At 35.8% G+C, this 6479-nt stretch overlaps 1 pseudogene; it reads right to left on the reverse strand.

Moving 5' to 3' along the window:
• Nucleotides 1–5100: 5100 nt before the first annotated feature.
• On the reverse strand, nt 5101–6066 carry LOC121483216 (annotated as a pseudogene).
• Nucleotides 6067–6479: the final 413 nt, after the last annotated feature.

A 6479-nucleotide genomic window follows, 5' to 3' on the forward strand; every position in this document is an offset into this window, starting at 1 on the left:
ACTATCATAAATAAATAAAAAAATTTATTTAAATTCAATTAATGAACACATAATGTATTCCTATTTGTTTATTGCCCTGGTTAAAACTTGCAGCACTATGTTGAAAAGTGGGGGTGAGAGTGGACATTCTTAGTCCCTTTTTTAGGGACAAAACATTCAGTCTTTCATAATTATGTTATCTGGTTTTCTTGTTACATGGTCTTTAACAAGTTGAGGAAGTTTGCTTCTATTCTGGTTTGCTGATAGTTTTATCTGGAACGGTGGTTGGATCTTGTCAAAAGCTTTCTTTGCATCAATTAATAGAATCATGATTTTTTTTCTTCTTTTGTGTGCTGATATGGTAGATTACACTGATTAATTCTGAAACATTGAGGCAACCTTGAGTACTAACATCCATTTGATGTACAAATCCTTTTCATATTGTTGGATTCTATTTTCTAATATATTGCTGAGAATTTTTGCATTTAAGTTCATGAAAGATATTGGTCTCTAGTCTTTTTGTGTGTGTGTGCTGTTTTTGACTGGTATTAAGGTAATACTTACCTCATAAAATGAGTTGGGAAGTGTCCCCTCTTCCATTTTCTGGAAGTGTAAAATTGGTGTTAATACTTCTTTAAATATTAAAATTCTCAAAAAAAAAAATATTAAAATTCTCCAGCAAAACCATCTGGCCCTGGAGACGTTTTTTTTTTTTTTGAAAGTTTTAAAATTACAAATTAAATGTCTTTAATGGTTATAACAATATTCATGTTAGCTGTTTGATCTTGGCTAAATTTTAGTAATTTGTGTTTTTTGAGGAATTTATTTTTCTTCTAAGTTGAATGTATGAACATAAAGTTTGTTAATATTTTCATATTCTCTTTTGTGAAAGGCTGCACAATCTATAGTGATGTACTGTGTCTTCTTTTTATCTTTGTCAGAATTTTCAGAGGTTTTTCAATTTTACTATTTTCAAAGAACCAAAGTTTTTGTTTCATTTACTTCCTCTATTTTCCTGTTTTTAATTTCACTGATTTCTGACCTTATCTTTATTTTTGTCCTTACTTCTGCTTGCTTTGGGCTTAATTTGCTCTTTATTTTCTTGTGGTTGGTATCTTAGATCACTGATTTTAGATATTGGTTATTGGTATGAAAAGTGATTTTTAATTGAAATGTGGAATTTTATGTTTTTTTATGAAACTCTGGATCTTTTTAAAATCTGTGTTTCAACAGGCTTCCTCCAGCAGAGTGAGGCACCATCTTCTTATTCCCACATTGGCAGTGGTGATGGGGGGATTCCAGATTTTTTATATAACCTCTGTCAACACCTGATGAGGAAGGGGCACCTCCCTGCTCTTAGGCAGATTTGGGGGTTCAGACTATTAGGCCATTGTTGATACTATTATAGCTGGCAGGAGCAGTGTGCTTCTTTACTGCTTTCCCTCCCTTATACTGAAGAGGGGTGGCATCCCTATCATTGAGTGGTATTGATAATCCTGACTCTCCATTATCCCTGCTCAGATACAACACCAGTTAGGAGGGAGAAGTGCACTTTGTTACTACTAGGTGGGACTAAGCATCCTGGCTCTCCACTCAAACTTTCCTGACCCCATTATGGTAGGGGTTAAGAGGAGGGTTTAGCATCCCTCCTTACATCCTGGCAAGGGTAGAATTAGAGTTTTGAGTGGAACCACAGTTTTTTCTCTGATGTTTAACTAGAATAGAATGATTTTTGTCTAAAAGTTTTCTGTCTTGCTAGATTGACCCTTTCATGGTTTTGGCTAAAGACAGCTGGCTTTCCTTGGGCTTTTTTTTAAACCTGAGCTCCATTGGCATTTCTAAGTTGCTGCTTTAGTACTCAATCTGGGATATTTGAGGTTAAAAGAAAACCAAAAGTACTTAATAGTGTGTCATTCCTTGAGTCTTGAGGGCTATAGCAGGTTTGCTTCTCTCCATTTCTCAGATTCTCTTTATGTAGGATAAATATATATATTTATGAAATGTCCCAGATTTTTAGCTATATCTAGTAGGAAGACTGAAGTCAAATATGTCTATTCCACTTTTCAGGACTGCAAGTCCAGATTTGATTTCTCTGTAAAAACTTACTAGTTTTTCAATTTTCCTATTTTTGACTATGTCAAGATTTTCTAATTTGTTATCAACATCTTGCTATATTTAGTCTCTTGTGTGGTGTGTAGCATCCATTTATTAGTCCCTCATAATGTTGGTTTAAATTGCTGCATTTTCCTTATCCTAAAAGTCCATCATTTTATTATCCTGGTTTTAATGTCCTCTTTTCACTGAATGTATTTATTTAAACTCTTCTGTATCTTAGCTATTGTGAATAATGCAATGAAAATGGGAATGCAGATATCTTCCAAGATATGGAAATAGCCTAAGTGTATCTTAACAGGAAATGGATCAAGAATATGTATGTGTGTTCATTTGTGTGTATACATATACATACACAATGAAATATTATTCAGCTATAAAAAAGAAGGAAATCTTGCTGTTTGCAACAAATATGAATGCACCTGGAGGGAATTATGCCAAGTGAAATAAGTCAGAGAAAAACAAATACTGTGTGACATTTGTGGGATCAAAAAAAAAGTCCAACTCATAGAAACAAAATAGAATGGTGGTTCACAAGGGGTGGATGAAATGGGCAAGGTGATGATCAAAGGATACAAATTTGCAACTAAAAGATGAATAAATTTTGATGATCCAATGTACAGCATGTTGACTATAGTTCATAATGCTATATATGTACTTTAGATTTGCTAAGAAAATAGATCTTAAGAATTCTAACCACAAAAAAATACGGTAACTATGTGAGGTAATGGATGTGTTAATTTACTTGATATTGGTCAATATTTTATAATGTATACCTACAGCAAATCACCATATTGTACACTTTTAAATAAATATTTAAGTAAAATTGTATATATTTAGAGAGCACAAAGGGAAGGGCCAAGGGAGAGGGGAAAGGGGGGACAGAATCATAATCACCCTGTGCCATGTGTGGAGCCTGACCCTGAGATCATAATCTGAGTCCAAACCAAGAGTCTGACATAACCAACTGTACCACCCAGGCACCCCTTTACAATTTTATTTATTATTCCTCAATAGCTAGAAAAAGTTTTCTGTGGTACAAATAATTTATTCTGGGTATTTTAGTTGTTTTTTGGTTGTTTCTAGCATAATTTCTGTTCCTATTTTTTTACCCTCTTTTTCAAATTATGTTTCTATATTTCTCTATATACTTTTGTGTATTTGTTATGACATTTATTTTCATCTTAAACTTTCATAATAAATAGAATGGGAAGCTCCATGAACAGGAACTATTTGCTCTAGTTAATGTGTGTGAATTATCTTTGATTCTTTCGCAATATATCTGAGGCCCACTTTGTCTCAAGAATTTTTATATGAGAGTTGTATAATAAGCGTATATTCACATTTTTGTTTTGTAATCCAGCTACCTTTCAGAACTAGTGGAGGCCAGAGAAAGAGGGACAGAAACCTCCAGGAATTAGTATAGGTTTTGAGTGTATATGTCATTTCTTAGATGGTCTTAGCAAATATTGTTGATGGGGTGTGGGAAAGTTAATATTTTAATACATAAAATTTCTTTAAAAAACATTATAAGGTCTAGTATTTTTGTTAATGTCATTACATCCAAGGAAAGTAGACTTGATTTTTTTTAAAAGATTTTATTTATTTATCATGATAGAGAGAGAGAGAGGCAGAGACACAGGCAGAGGGAGAAGCAGGCTCCATACAGGGAGCCTGACATAGGACTTGATCCCGGGTCACGCCCTGGGCCAAAGGCAGGTGCTTAAACCTCTGAGCCACCCAGGCTGCCCCTAGACTTGATATTCTGAGACTTTTATAGATGATTTTAACTTTCATTATTCAATTTATAAAATGATTTAATCTACTTTTAATTAGCTCAGCAAATTTGCAGCTCTAACTATTGTGTGAGGATATTCCTCACATGCTTTAAATTTTTCCTTCAAAACTATGTGGAGCCTTGGGAAATTTGCTTTAGATGGATACAGTTACCCTAAGTTCTCATACCCCATACTTCATCAGCTTCTCTCCGGAAGTTATGTCAACTCTTCTTATCCAGTGGAGGTAAACATAGGTGATATCTGTCAGGAAAATAATCTGAAATTTGGAAACGAGAAAAAAATATATTACTGCACTTGACTTTCTTTTGTTTGGGCTATTTTACAATTTTGTAAGGCAGAGGTTAAATTTGGAGACTTTTTGGCTGGTAGAGATGAAATTCCTTTATATTTATTGAAACAGATAACCCCTAAAGGTCTGTGGCTCTTTTATTTTATTTTTTGTGTGTACACATTTAGTTTTATTGTAACAAAGCAACTTGTACACTTTTAACGTTTAAAACTGAGCATCTTTCCTTTCCAGTGAAACAAAAAGAAAATTTAAAAATAAACAGGAACAAAATTACAATAGAGAATGTCAATTCCAAATAAGATCCTACAGGTTCTGCTGATTCTCCCATCGAGTGCAGGGCTCAAGTCATCATTAGGAGAGTTTTATTTTAAAAGTGTCATCTTAAACTGCAAGGATGTCTGTTAAACATCACAATTAAACATGAAAAAGGAGAAGCCATGTTGTCAAAATTCCCACTTAACCCACCCAAACATCTCAAACCCACCCTTTGCTGACCTTCTATAACCCCATTTTTTTTAGTTTTTTTTTTCTTTTTTTAAACAAGAGAAAGTAGACAGGTACATGTTGGTAAATGCTAACTGTCCATATTCACATAGAGACACAGTGTAATCTCTGAGCCCAATATACAGAGAAAGGAGGAAAAAAGCTAGAATTCTATGCACTACTACACAGGGGCCTAGCACCCTCCAGCTTCCAGCAGAGCTAAGGGAGTAGAAGGTTTTTCTTTTTTCCCATAGAGCACGGTGGTGTTGATTCCATAAAGTTTTTGTAGAGACAGGAAAGAATAAAAATGAATTTGGAACAGAAAGGGGTAGAGATTCTTTTCCCGCTGTATTCTGCTCAAAGTATTTCCCCCCAAAATAAGTTGAGAACAATGGTATAAAGGGAGAAAAAAGAGACTTCAAAAAACAGGGTGAATGAGCACCGGGGGGGGGGGGGGAGAGACGCAACTTGCTCCCAGGGACTGGAGAAAATTAAAAAAGGAAGGTTGGAATCCATCAGTGTTCCATTAGTCATCTTCTCCTTCATCCTCCTCTCCTTCCTCCCCCTCATCATCATCTTCATCTTCTTCACCTTCATCCTCATCTCCTTCTTCATCAATATCTTCCAATCCTTCTTCTTCATCATCATCATCATCATCTTCTTCTTCTCCTTCTTCATCATCCATATCAGGAACCAAGTAGTACTGTAATGGATTTGGCCAAATATCATCTTTGATGACCTCTCCTAACTCATCTGCACCTGCATCAGAATGGTCAGTAAACCAGGTGAAGAAGCTCTCTGGTTCCTCCTGCTGTCTCTTCCTGCTGGCTTTATTCTGCGTTTGACTTCAACGTTTCGTCAAATCTTTTCCAGATTTCCATTTGATTTCAGTGGACTTTGACGATGGATCACCACTCTCATTCAGATGAAATTCTTTGGAGAGAACTTTATTTTCGAAGTAAGGGTTTTCATCAAGATAAAAATCTATTCCGTAACCTGATTTAATATCTTCAAATTCTGTCAGTTCGACTCTTGTCAAATAATGCAGCGCCTCTTCATCCTCCTCCCCAAGCAGTGCAGACACTTGTGGATGGTTGACAAATGTTGTTACCCAAAAATTGGGGATTTTGGCGATCAATTCCGACCTCTTCTGAAAAAAAATGGTTGGCGGAGTTTGTTATATTTCTGTTCTACTTTCAAAATCTCCTCACTGGCTTGTTCATTAAGTCTGTCTATTTCATTTTGTACTTCATCAATATGTTCAATTGCTTCTTGCTGTTCTTTTTCTCCCTTCGGCAAGTGCTAAGAAGTCTCCTCCTGCTTGGGGGCCGGAGGCAGCCTCGGTTTCTTCGTTTGAGGTGCCAGCGAGGACTGGCGCTTGGGGGCCATGCTGTGAGGAAACTTCACGAAAGTGGGAGAGGGGCACGTCAGGAAGAAGCTCCGATTACTCTCTATGGCTCTTTTAGACATTAGCAGTTTTGTATCTAACCTAACAATCTAATTCTACCATTTCTTTTTTTTTTTTAAAGTTTTCAAGTCCAGTATAGTTAACAGTGTTATATTAGCTAGAGCTGTACAGAATAGTGTTTCAGCACTTTCATACATCACCTGATGCTCATTACAGAATTGCACTCCTTAATCCTCTTCACCTATTTCACCCAACTGCTCACCCACCTCCTCTCTGGTCACCATCAGTTTGTTCTCTGTTGTTAAGGGTTCGCTTCTTAAGAAGCTTTTCTTTTTTCCCCATGATTGTTTGTTCTCTTTCTTAAATTCCACCTATGAGTGAAATCATAAGGTATCTGTCTTTGTTAAAT

This window comes from Vulpes lagopus, chromosome X, assembly GCF_018345385.1.
Source record: "Vulpes lagopus strain Blue_001 chromosome X, ASM1834538v1, whole genome shotgun sequence".
Taxonomy (NCBI): domain Eukaryota; kingdom Metazoa; phylum Chordata; class Mammalia; order Carnivora; family Canidae; genus Vulpes; species Vulpes lagopus.